General features: G+C 36.6%; 1 protein-coding gene across 4 annotated transcripts in view; it reads right to left on the bottom strand.

The window, feature by feature from the left end:
* Positions 1-13,539, bottom strand: part of syt7b (synaptotagmin VIIb) — a 97,934-nt gene that overhangs the window by 58,767 nt on the left and 25,628 nt on the right. The gene's annotated exons all lie outside the window — the stretch shown is intronic.

The raw sequence follows: 13,539 nt of genomic DNA, 5'->3' as shown, positions 1-13,539 counted from the left end.
GTAGTTTTATTTAGGAAGGATTAACTCTTTCTTTTTTTTCTTTTCCTTTTTATCTTTGTTATCTAGAATGTTTCATCAGAAAACACAAAACAAAGTTGAAGAAATGTGGGGAAAACAGGAAAAAGACAATAACAGCCTCTTGCCTATGTTTGCTTGATGTATCAGTGGGAGATGTGCATATGTCAGGAGGAAATGATATCATTAGGCTAGAAGCCATGCAATTACCAAACTCTGTTTTTCACTTTCTCAGCTTTAAGATCCATTAAAAACTTTGCTCCTCTTTTGACACAATCATTTTTCACTTTATCTTTGTTTTTTTTTGCAAACACGAGTCTGGTCCTGTTTTCTCTAAAACACAGTGTGAAATCTGACTGTTCTCTTTCCCCCCCTTGGTGCCAGTAGCCATTCATGGAGAACCGAATTTCCTATGAGTCTTTTTCTTTTCCTAAAGCATAAGTTGAGTTCAAGTGAACCCACTTTGAAAACAGTTTACACCAACACATACAGGACAAATGACAGCACAACTGAAAAAATCTACAGCAGCTGATAATACTGTCCTGCTGGAGGACACATGTTCTGGAATAAAGTATAAGTCCTTTGAAAGCTTTTAGAAGTGTCAGACTTCCCGCTTGGAGTGTGAAGTCTGACCATTTTATGCTCAGCGGGGTGTTTTGAACAGGGCTACTTTATGATTGTTAGGCGTTTCATTCACACTTCAAATAGATTTCAGAAGATCTTGTCTGCTTGGTATGTAGAAAAGTCAGATAACCTCCTAACCATGCAAGCATAAAGTGACAAGACTGACACAAACTGATGGCCGTGCATTGAACTTCCATTCTTCTGATTTTCACTTTCATTTTCAACTCGTTAATAGAATCAGTCAGTATTTGTTTGAGATAAGAAGAGAGAAAAGCCAGCTCAGCTTCCACCATGACATGTTTATGATAAATATTTTAGAAGTTTCTATTATTGTAAAAAAAAGTGACAGGACATGATTTTTTTATACTACAAAAAATCTCAGGCCCAACATTTAGTTTACAAATAAGAAAGTCTGAAAAAAGTGAAACCCTTTAAAAGCAATTCTACAAGTGAAGCTTTTAGGCCAGAGAAAATCCCACACATCAACCAACAGAAGGATGGTTTACAATGCTTATCTATACAGTGTTTATCTATGACAAAACATTTAACAAAAGTAGTAAGTATATCAACAAGGTTTGCCATCTCTTTCTTTTCTTTCTTTTTTGCACAATTTTTTCCTAATTATTATAGTTAGCAAATGTATTCTGGAGCTATTTTTATTTATTTCCTTGTTTTGAACAGATACATACACTATACACTTCCTGTTGGTAAAAGCACCAACTCAGGCTATGTCCAAATTCCTTCCTTACTCTCTAACTGCTAAAAAAACTGTAAAGCGTGGGACTAACACCCTGCTCACTTTTTTTAATGGTAAATGTGATTTATTAACATAAAAACCTTATAAATATGAACATTTTACCAAAACTATTTATCAATCCACTATGTTCTGATGTTGAAAACGTTTTTCACATGAAAAAAATTGTTCAAATGCAATGCATTGTGGTCTATATTCGCCAACCTGGTGAGCATCGATGCATGTCTTTACCCGATCTGTATGCAGAACTTTACCAGTTTCACCGCAAGACCCCACGCATGAACCATACGTCACTTCCTTTCTTCACCGATCTGACAAATGACAGAAGACATCACAATTCCAATTGTTCCTATCGACACACACTAGCATGAACACACTTGAATGTCACTAAATTAAACCACACACACACACACAAACAAAATTTGTAATGATTCGCATACATTTTTCATTAGAGCTTTTTTGTTTGGTCAGAAGATGGTGGGATCCTCCTACAATGGAGAGTAAACCGCAGTTAAACAAAACGAAAGAAAACATTTGCACATGCACGATACAAATTTCAAGAGATACTTATTATTTTTAACACCTTAGTTACTACCACGTAACAAACCTTTTTGGATCATCACTAACATTTTTTTTGGCTGAAGTGACATATGGTTTGCGCATGTGGTGAAGCCAATAGAGTTCTGCATACAGATGACAGTGCCCACTAGTTTTCGCTGAGACTTTTGGGAAATATCTAGGGGTACTATATCTTGAAAACAAAATGGCACTATATTCCTCTATGTAGTGAGTATGCAGGAATTCGGACACAACCTCTGGCTTCTAACCTGAAGCTAATTTGGAAACAGAAGCAGCTAAGAAAGCAGTTCATCAAGTCATCATTGGAAACAAAATGAAAATATTTCCACACAAAAAAACAAAACATAAAAATCATAAATTTAAAGTGTTTCTTTACATTTAAATTGGTTTTGACCCCTTGCCTTCAGTTTATGTTCATGGCTCTAGAGGAATTTTGTATGTACCTCCTATTATATTATAAATTTGACCTTAAAGCAGCTTTTTAATACTTTTGTCAATAGATAATTTATCAAATAATTTTATTGACAAACAACCTTCGATATCCAGTTCTACAACGACTTCTTGGGGTGCGTTCCAACAATCGTCCGGCTTTCTTGGTCCGGTCCAGTGATGACATCACAATAACTATGGAGCTGAAAAATTGGCGTAACTCAGCTCAACAACAAAAACAATAAGCCACATGAACACATGTTTTGTTCATCTCATTCAGAATCATTTGTTCTGCTGCAAAAACACAACTGCTCTGTTGATAATCCTCCATCAAAGCTGCTTTTCTTCTTATTCACATCAGGACTCATGTTACTCCACTTTTATGGGATGTTGGCAGAAGCAGCTGAGAAGCCATTAAGCATAATTAAATCTCTGTGGTCATGTTAGCAGTGTCATTGAAAGGACATTTTAAAAGGACATGTATTCTGGTCTTAAGGTTGCTCACTTAAAAGATTAGCTTGTTAGAGAAAGATTTTGCACTTGTGTGCCCCCACATACATTTAATAAAAGAAATAGAGAAATGTCAATTGGTTAAACTCACTGAGTCATATACTAATGCACAGATTATGCTCTAGCTATTATAGTTTTCACTCTTGAAATGTAGAGTAGGACTAAATTGTCCTGCCAGATGGAAAATGTGACATCCATAAAACAATAAGAGAAGCCATAATTTATAGGTTTTCTTTTTTTTGGCTTTTGGTTCATTTCAGCATTTCTCTGTGATAGATATGGTAGCTCACATATTACTCAAACTGAGCAGTAGTTGAGATAGCCCTCAGCCAAATCCTGAACAAATAGGAATTCAGCTTTTATCTGTGAGTTTATTCACCTGCTTTAAGACTGTACTTAGAGCAAGAGTTTATGATCAATTACAACCATATGTCAAGATCCAAAGACAGTCTTAAAGGATCTCATAACTGTTGACTCATCCTCAGTGCTCCCTCTAAATCAAATCCTGTTAAGTATGAACTTCATTTCACACCAAGGTGTTATTGTTGTAATGTGGGCAATTAAAAACTACCACTTAATTTTTGTTCATCTCCGATCAAGTCTTACAGCTTTCTCCTCATTTAACACATGCTCTACAGAGGCTCTATCATCAGACCATTCTTCTCCACTCATCTTGTGATTTTTTCATTCTTAGAGTAAGTTTATTTATGTACAAAAATGTCTACATTTTGCTTTTTTATTCTACAGTATGCCTTTTCAAGATCTTCACTGTATACTCTAAGAATCCTTCAGTCTTCTGAATCTTTTGGCTCATGTTTACAGTGGAGGGTTGTGATGTGGTTGAGTCTTCTTACTTGTGTTATATAAAACACGCACACACACACACACGCGCACACACACACATCCTGCTTGCAATCTTTATGATGTGAGTTAGCATCACTCTGGAACCACATCCATGCAGAGAAGAATCCAAACCCTAAGAAATCCACTATCCGCAGATAGCCTGCTTGCAGAGAGAGCATTAGATTATGGACCACTAGATGCATTACCATGAACTAATGATTGTTGAGAAACAACAGTGAGAAGATCTGTTGCAGGCCAATGGACACTAAGCAAAACAAGCTGACAAAATGACTTCAAATTTAAGACAAAAAAAAGAACATTTAGAGTTAAATAAGCAAAACAAACAAAAAAAAAAAACTGACGACTAAAACATAAATTATATTTAACCATGAAGCAGTGAGCAGCTTGAAGTTAATAATTGAAAAATAATCCTTGCAGGTATTTCATACATTTTGCTTTTCTAGGTGAGCACATGCAGGACCAAAAAGTACCATCTACAAACAGAGCAAGTATAAATATGTAGCTAAAATACACGACTTTGTTTAGGACATGAAGCTTTACTTGCAGTTTTTCTAAATAAGCATGCAAAGGCATATAACAAAAATAAGTCCTTCTGAGCCACAGAGGGTAAAAGTCCTCCCTGTGCTTGTCTAATCAGAGTTTGTAACATCCAAAACGGCATCCAAAACTGGAGCATTTGTGAAAAAACACATGAATAATAGCAAAACATGTCAGCTTTAAATTGAGATATTCAGCTCTACATGAGATCTCCTTAAAATCATGTTAACTCAATGAAAACAAATACAATGAAAGCAGGAAAAGGGCAGAGGATACCCAGGAATCAAGAGCGGATTAGGGGAAGCAGGATGTTATAAGGTAATGTAGCAACCATTGACTGTGTTTCCTCTGCTGAACAGTTTCTTTAAATCATATAAAATAGACAGTATATTTAATACATTCTAAATATAGTTTACCGCTAATTTACAAAAGCACAGTTTAATAAAAATGTAACTAGAACAAGGAAGTAGAGTTAAACAAATCGTGGTTAAATTGAGCGACAGAATGTGCAATAAAATGTGTGATATGTGCAACACCTCTATAGCATCTAGCATGGGAGAGCCTCTACTGACTCCCTTTTTTCCCTAAATACGATTGGAATTAGTGTGTAAATGTTCCTTTTTTCTGGACTGTTTTGGGAATGGGGAGGGGGGGGGGCATGTCTATTAAACTTTAACAATTTAGTGTGTGTGTTTTTTTTTTTTGTGATTGCATCATTTACTATTTTAAAAAATGGAAGCTTCACACGGCGGATATTGTCTTGATGTAGCGATGCAATTTCAGTTAGATGTAGGTTCAAGAAATGTGAATTATCTTGATATAAAACCCCCACTGTGCTGTTTGCCATCCCACAGTGGACCTCCCATGGCTGCAAGAGTAAACAGAGACTGACTGGAGCACAAGCCCAGCATCTTCTTGCTCTGTATTTTGTGTCATACACACATAATGAAAGAAAAATCGGATTATTAATCACAAAAAATATCATCCCTCTTCTTCTAACCTGGAATATTCCTGGTTTCTGCATCCATGACCTAGTTTCCATTCACGTTATCATACAGTTTGCAACACCAGATTACAAGAGTACATTTGAAAAATTGACTTCATAAACGGCTTCTGCTGCTCTGTGTTTCCTGTGATTAATGCAGCTATCATGTTGTGTTTGCTGAGTTTCTTACAGCTAAATGATCTTGGAACTGCTGTTTTGGTCATGACACTTGTTACAAAGGATGAACAATGGGAATGATTAATGCAAGAATGTTTAGAAAAACATAATGAGGTGTTAAATGCCAGCCTAACATGGCATCAAAACTCAACCACTTAATGAGCCTTTTGAGCAAATTGAGGCAAAGGTAATTATTATGAAAGAGACAAAAAGTTCGATCTAGCACCTCAAAAGGGAATATGTTTTCCTTATTAAGTTTACCACTTGATGATTACCATTATTAATCCGAGTCCCCTGTGACAATTACATTAGTTTTGCTTCTTTAAAAGATGCACAGACTACTTCAACACTGTCTCTTTTAATGTGACGTTGGAGCATCCTCTTTTAAACTCTTCTGCACTTTTCTGCTCTGATTCAGTGCGCTCTCCTTTCTCCTAGGGGCACCAGCATGTCTCTGTCAACCGTGCCCCGGTTTTCCTCTGTATTCCCCACTGCTCCACCTGATGTGCTTATCTGTGGTCTATTCACTCGTTCCATGGTGTTGGTGCGACACAGAGAAAAAAACCTTATTAGACACCGGGGACCTCCTAAGAAGCGGGCTACAGGTAAGCAAAAGCACGGATTATGCCACCAGTGAGTGGGACGACCCTCGACAGGCACAACATACTGAAAAAGGAAAGGTTTCAAGAACTGAGATAGCTTCGATGATCAGATATCCACCAGGGCTGTCATTTACACCAAAGAAGAATACTAAGCAGAGTAAAAGCACCTTTTTCAGATGTTCATATTTCCCTTCACTTGGACTTTTCATAGAAAGCCTGTTTGTTGAAATTTCCAATTTATTATTGATAAAACATTGAGATAATAAAATCAAATGAAAATGAAAGTTAAAAAAACAAAACATTTGAGGAAAAAGCAAAGGAAGAAAATTTGAGAGAGAAAAACCTGGTTTTAAAGTATTCTGAAAGTTGAATTATCCATCCATCCATAAATTTTTTTAACCCACTATTTTCCTTTCGGGGTCACAGGGTTGCCGGAGCCTGTCCTGACTACTGTTGGGCAAGGTACATCCTGGACAGGTCGCCAGTCTGAGGCTTGACTAATGATTTTAACACATATTTTGTTTTCAGGATGTTGACAACACTTTTGTATAAATCAAGCAATCAGGTGAAACAACAAGAATAAACTGTTGGGAACATTTCGTTAGGTTAAATTTTCTCTTTTTGAATGAAAAACAAATATTTTGGTTTTAGTTAAATCAGTTTACAATTTTTTTTTTATTGAACTTCATTCAAGTCACACAAAGATTTTCCAGGTGGGAATATGAGTCACAGGACACTTAAAAACAAGTTTTGTCATTGGTAAAAGTGACCATGAAAAATAAAATGAAAAAATATACAGGGCCGCCCTACCTCTGTTTGGAAGATGCAGGTTCAATTCCCGCTCTGCCCGTCCTCGTGTCGAAGTGTCCTTGGGCAAGACACTGAACCCCACCTTGCCTCTGGTGGTGCCAGTGTTTGGCAGTGTGTGAATGGGTTTGTGACTGTAAAGCGCTTTGGGACATCGAGGAAGGTAGAAAGCGCAATACATGTACAAACCATTTACCTTGATCTAAGCTTTCATCGAGTGGATGTGTTATTTTTTAAACATTACTGAAACAACATGACTTGTTTTCAGCAGCTCAACAAATTGCAGACTTCTGTTCTGCGTCGCAAGTAGACCTACAAGGTTTAATTGAAAGACTATTTGCTTCTCATCCATACATTCACTTCTGGTCCAATTTTTGCCCTAAAACTACATGTATCAAGAGGCAAATATCTTATTTTTGGTACCAAAATAAAATCACAAATTGGTGAAATTTAAGATCTTGTTGGTATAATGATGTACAATTGTTCCCAAGTTAACTTTTAACATTACCAGTTTACAAGTTACTAAAAATCTCATCTGGCAAAACTTAAACTAGAATTTTGTAAAGTTTTATGAAAGTCTGAGCACAGACAATTTGCTGTGAACCAGAAGAAAGTAAATTAATACCATGAATCCAAGTGGGGACAAAATGTGGCTTTGCTCACAGCCTTAATTCAAGTTTGGCGCTTATTTTGAGGGAAATTCCCTCCAAACAAGCAGTGGTTGACGTTGTCTATATAGTTTTATTGTATCATACTTTTGCCAACAAGCAAGATTTTATAACATTTTTTTTTATGATCAGACATTCACGGTTAAATAAACTACTTAGTTCATTGATTTAATCCAAAATTATTAAAACTTGCATTTTAACTCATCAAATTAAGTCATGTCAACAAAGATGCGACATTCTGCTGCAGTTTTAATTATCTGAGACTGAGGTTCTACCTAAACTTTTTCACTTGCAACATATGCCGTACAATCTGAAATAATCGTTGCTGATGACAATCCTTTGTGAACTTTAAATGTTATTGGAAAAGTCAAACGAAGTCAAAGGGTGCAAAAAATAGCTGGAGGTCCTGTCAGGCAGATTATACTTCCATGCAGCAGGGATAATAGACAAGAGCCCGACGAAGGTCCTCTCCAGACAAACGACAGCATCGGCCATTTGAAGTAAGTTCTTGTGACAAAGCCCTCGAGCAGTCATAGTAATGACGGGGGGTACAGGACGGAAGGAAGAAAGAGCAATGACGTCAAGGAGGTCAATATGGATGGTTGGAAAAAAGTCAAATTCCAGTACGTTTGTTCACCTTTTTAAAATAGGCTGAACACTCCTGACCTGCATGGGCGATGACTTCAACTGAATGTAGGTCCCTCAAAAGTCCCTGAACAATGAAGTCATTTAACCTTAAACCTCTTAGTATTCTCAAGGTGACCAAGTCATTTGGCCATCCTAACCCAACTAAACCACCATGGTTATAAAATCACAAAAAATATATGTGACTATTGGGTTGTGCTGAGGTGTAGTGGTTTGCACTCTTGCCTCACAGTGCAAGGCCCTTGGTTTGAAACCCCAGCATGGGAACTTTCTGTGTTTCCATATTCTCCCGAAAATTGTGCTGGGTTTTGTCCGGGCAGTCCGGCTTCCTCCCGCAGTCCAAAACCATGTTTCAGAGGTTGATAGGTCACTTTAAATGGTCAATTACAGGTTTGAATGAGAGTGTGAGATGTTGTTAGTCTCTCTGTGCCCCTCTGATGGATGGGAGAAAAAACTTGTTGAGTGGCTGGGATAGGCTGACCAGGAGTAGGCAGGTTTTCAGAATGGATGGATATGTGACTGTATAAAATATGTATTGGTGGCAAAAATTCACCTGATTTTGATGCAATGTTATTAAATTGTATCAATGCAGAGTCATATTAGTCTTATTTAAGTTCTTTAATCTTATTGGACGCAATGTGTGTGAAACAGAACCTTCTTAGTTTTAGACAGTCCTGTAAAAACAATGTCTCCATTCTGTTTGCCATTTCTTCCTCTCTCTTTCAGGAAACTATAGATTCTCCAATGGATGTCTGCTGACTTCATTACTCTCATGCCAATGTATCACAATGACTTTGCATCCCTGCGACCCATTCAATCAAAACATCCAAAGCATTCGCTGCGTTTGCCTGTTGCTCAGGCCAGCCAAGAGAGGAGAATTCACACTGGCAACCTTCCAGCTTCAGCAGCCTTTTTCCCTTAAAACCGCATTCAACAACTTGGTCTATCAGACATGTGGCCACAGAGGGAAACCTGAAAAAAAACAAAGTCTCATGAATTTTCCTGTCACTTGCTACAGTGACTAAATACACCATGTGTTACATTTTAGGACAGGTGAGGTGCAGCAAACAGGCTGTTGTTGGCTGTCTCAGAGGGGTTTTAGACTACATACCCATGACCGACTCATAATTTGGTGCATTTGAATGACAGGTGTGTTTATTCAGTTAAAACATCCTGACTGTAGAAGCAGTGAGGTGTTGTCCACAAAGAAGAGAATCTTCATGAACAACATCTTGTGTGCAGCAAAGCAGAGTGAACTGCTCTGAAGGGGCTCAGAGGAGACATTTTTGAGAGAGGTTAATGAACGGTCGTTGAAGAGTGTGTGAAAATAAAGAAGTCAAGAGGATAAACATACACACACACGTATTAAATTTTTTTTCCAATCAGTCTCCACTGGAGTTTCATTATTCACCGGTTGGTTTACCACTTCTAAACTCATTAAAGTCCTGTTGGGAAAATCCCAGCATGATAAACTAACAATAAAGTGACTAATGATAACTGGTAACTCCTGCCTTTTTCTTTTTGATTGCTTTTTTGTCTCAAGCTATAAATGTTTTGATTGATCCAATAAAATTTAGTTCACTGCATGGTGTTGAGCAAACACAGCATCATTGCACGATGAGAAAGGACTTTATACCATGGTCCGGGTGAATACTCGATTCTGATTGGCTGCTGGGTGTTCATTAAAAAGTTTTATACCACAGGATAACCCACGGTGAAAAAAGAAGTTCCGGTCACCTAGCTTAAATGTTTTGTATCACTGCGCCGGATTCTTTAAAACAATGGTTTGCTTCATCATTTGGACAAAAACAAATGGTAAGAGGTGAACTTTCTCTCTGAACTGATGTTTTATTCAACCCATTGGAAAGATCAGCATATATATATCGCTTTATATTGCCGAATCTTGACTGCAGCGGTGGTGCGGCGTGACACGGACTATTTGTTACGACGCGTCGCACCTCATAACAAATAGTCTGCTTTTTGTGAGAAAAGCAATCCAAATCAGAAAAAAAAACAAGAATTAAGGACTAAAAACTGGTTAATATTTATTGCTTTTGTAAGTGACCCTGGTAGAAGTTGGGTAATGGCCTTCACTTTTTAACGCACTTCACGGAGGACGGTTCAGGCTACCACGGCGTGAGTTAAAAAGTGATAATGCACACTTCATCGGCCATTAACCCTTACTTATTAAACAGAAGCTTTCTAAAAACAAAAATTATTTAGAAATAAATTACAAAAAAAGAAAAGTTTGAAGAATAAAAACAATATTTACAATGGGGGTCAATGAAAGTGAAAGTATGGGGACAAATGCTAAAAAAAAAAAAAAAAAAAAAAACAGAACATGGATGGTGCTAAAATAAAAGAAAATGATAATAAAACAAAGAGAAACAGCAGACATAAAGCCACTAATATGATCAAATACTGTATTTAAGCTGTGTTTCTTTTAAATATATTGGCTCATCCTACATTGAAAAAAGTGCATACTCTGAGTTGATTATGTTACATCATGCAAATGCAAATGCAGGAATCAGATGTATTCATGATAAAGATTGCCAATGGTGATTCATGAAACAGATAATAGCTGGGATATTTCTGCAGCAAAAATATTTCACTGTTCCTTTAAAACAGTCGTCTTTCTCTTAAAAAAGATTTTTTTTACCACATTGTGACACTGACAAAAAAAGCATACGCTAAAATAAGTTGTTGTCATAAGCCATGCAGTCTTAGTTTCAGCACTATTCTGTCACTGACAGATAAAACACAGAACTTTGTTTTTGCACGCATCAACTCACATAATGGTTTATTTTGTGGAAAGCCAAGCTGAGTGGCTGATTCGCAGAATCTAGCCGTAGATAAATGCCTTTTATTGTGTGTTGGTTTGCAAATCTTTGCTCTTTTTCGCCACATCTGCTGCATTTTCTGTTTGGTTTTTCTTTTTGGAGAATTCCCTGATGTGCTTCTGCTTGAAGGATGCACTGCCTTCAGATCTTTCATCCCTTTAAATGCAAACTTGTGAGTTGGCATGTTGCAACCTGCTTGTCTAGACTGAGTTTCTGCTTATAATTCATAGTGAAGGGAAGGAGGCCCATGAGTCCCTCCTTCACTGAAAATTTCACTTGATTTTCCAGACACAATCATCCAGTAGCTTTCTCATCCAAGGCCTTGGGCAATAACTAAAAATTGAATAAATAGCTTGCTTTAGTAAATAAGAAGGAACTTTAAAAAAAAACAGTTGCACAAAAAACACATCAAGCTGATTAAAGCTATTTAGTCCCAATTTTGTTTGCCTTTACTCAAACGTTTATTCAATATAATTTATTGTATACTAATCTTTTTTCTGCTGTTCAGTCTTCCTCTTTCTAATGGAAGCAGTTTCAGGTGATCCTCAACCTATAATAAGACAACGTCTCTCCTACATAAGATTTTTGTTAAGCGATGACAGGTGTCATGAACACAACACCACACGTGCAAACTCATAACCAGCTAAAACAATCATGACTTTAAGGAGCTTTGTAGAAAATCCACCTTTATAGAGCAATTTGTTTAAGTATTGTGCGCTATCGTATCTCTGTCCAAGTAAATTAAACTGCATCCACTGCTCTGTGTTATAAATAACTATTAGGAACAAAAGAGAAGACTCTTTACAGACCTAAAAAGCACTTGTTTTTGTGAATAAGGAGATGAAAACCCTCCCAAAGAGTGACTCGAGGGTCGGATAAACAAGACTGTATAGTTCCTCTGAGGAGAAGTGCCTTCAGCCAGAGCGCCTTCTCCGTAACAGCAGCACAAGTATGGAACTCTGTCCCTCACATCATAAGACACATCACCACATACACTCTGTTTAAAAACAACCTAAAAAACTGGCTCATATCACAGCAAACATGTTCACATTGAACTGGATTAACACCTGCCCTTCCTCCTCCCCTCTATCACCTTTCTGTCTTTTATACTTGTTTTTTATGTTTTCACTATGTGCATCTTTTTATTAGTATATGTATTTTATATGATAATTTAATTGTAAATGTATATTTTTAATTAATGTATTTAATTGATGTTTTTAGTTTTTTAGGTTGACAATTTTTAACACCTGTCCGGGGACTACGGATGAAAAATAGCCTTTGGGCTAATTCTGGCGCATTGCAGTGATGCTTTTAATGTGCACTGTCCCTGTTAAATAAATGACTAAAATAAATAAATAAAATAAAAAGTCAAACTAAGAAAAAACTTTTTTTATTTTGACATTTAGACCATGTTTATTCTAAGTGTGTAACATACCTCAATATTCTGTTAAAATAATGAAATCTTTCGGTCTCTTTCTTGTGTTTTGGATGTTGGAGTAATGAATACTTATAATACAGTGTACCATTGTGTTTGTAAACTCTTATAATTTATGCATATTAATTTATAGTAAAACAAAATTTACATTTTGGGAATGAAAGAAAAATCTGCAGAAATTCCAGTGTTTGAAAGCACAATAGTTACTATCATTCTGGGGCGAAAGAATTTGGAAGCAAGTTCCTAACATAGTCATCCAGACAGCGAAAGCTGAACCAAACAGCTGGTGTGTGTTTTGAATAAGATGCAAAGTTTTTTGCTTTTGATTTTTTTCCTGGAGAAGGACCTTACAGAAGGAACAACTGTCAGGGCACAACTCTGCAAAACCGTAAGTGACTTTGGTCTGATGGAGGCCATTACTCACTAAAAGACACACAGTATTCCACTGAGAGTTTGAGAAAAGGGACACTTTATATCAGATAAAGCAAAATTCTCAGATTATAGGAAGGATTAGCTCTTAAACTACAAATCTTAAATTTGAGAAAATTAAACAGGGGCCATTACTTTGTTAATATTACCCTTTCTTTTCAAACAGTGATAGCAGCATGATTCTGAGGGAAGCTCTACGAATGATGCAACTGGGAGATCAGCCAGGAGAGATCAAAATGGGAAATGCAAAGATTAAAGAAAACATTTAGAGTGATGAGAACCCATATTGATATTAATATTTTCATTTGAACAGATTTTTCTGTCATTTAAACTGTACACATTAGTGAAAGAAAAAAAGTGTATTTGAACTCATACATGCATGAAAATACCTGAATGTGCAGGTTGGATGACAAAAGCCTGGAAATCTTTGACTTATACATGTCCCTTTATAGTTTCTTGGTTGGTTTAACCCAAAACAGGCTACAACTAATCAATTATTAGACAAAAATTATTTTCTTTTCTTTGAGTCCTTAGGGTGCATGAGCACATTCATGCTTTGAGTAGAAAAGCACCCTCAGTAACTATATTATTTTAACATTCAGTCACCTTTTTTTTTGCCTAAAATTAGCCATTTTTCCA

The sequence above is a fragment of the Oryzias latipes genome, chromosome 3 (genome assembly GCF_053564925.1).
Source record: "Oryzias latipes strain Hd-rR chromosome 3, Olatipes_Hd-rR_3.1".
In the NCBI taxonomy this organism is placed as follows: Eukaryota; Metazoa; Chordata; class Actinopteri; order Beloniformes; family Adrianichthyidae; genus Oryzias; species Oryzias latipes.
The sequence above is the reverse complement of the archived record's forward strand: the minus strand, read 5'-3'. Positions and strand labels throughout refer to the sequence as shown.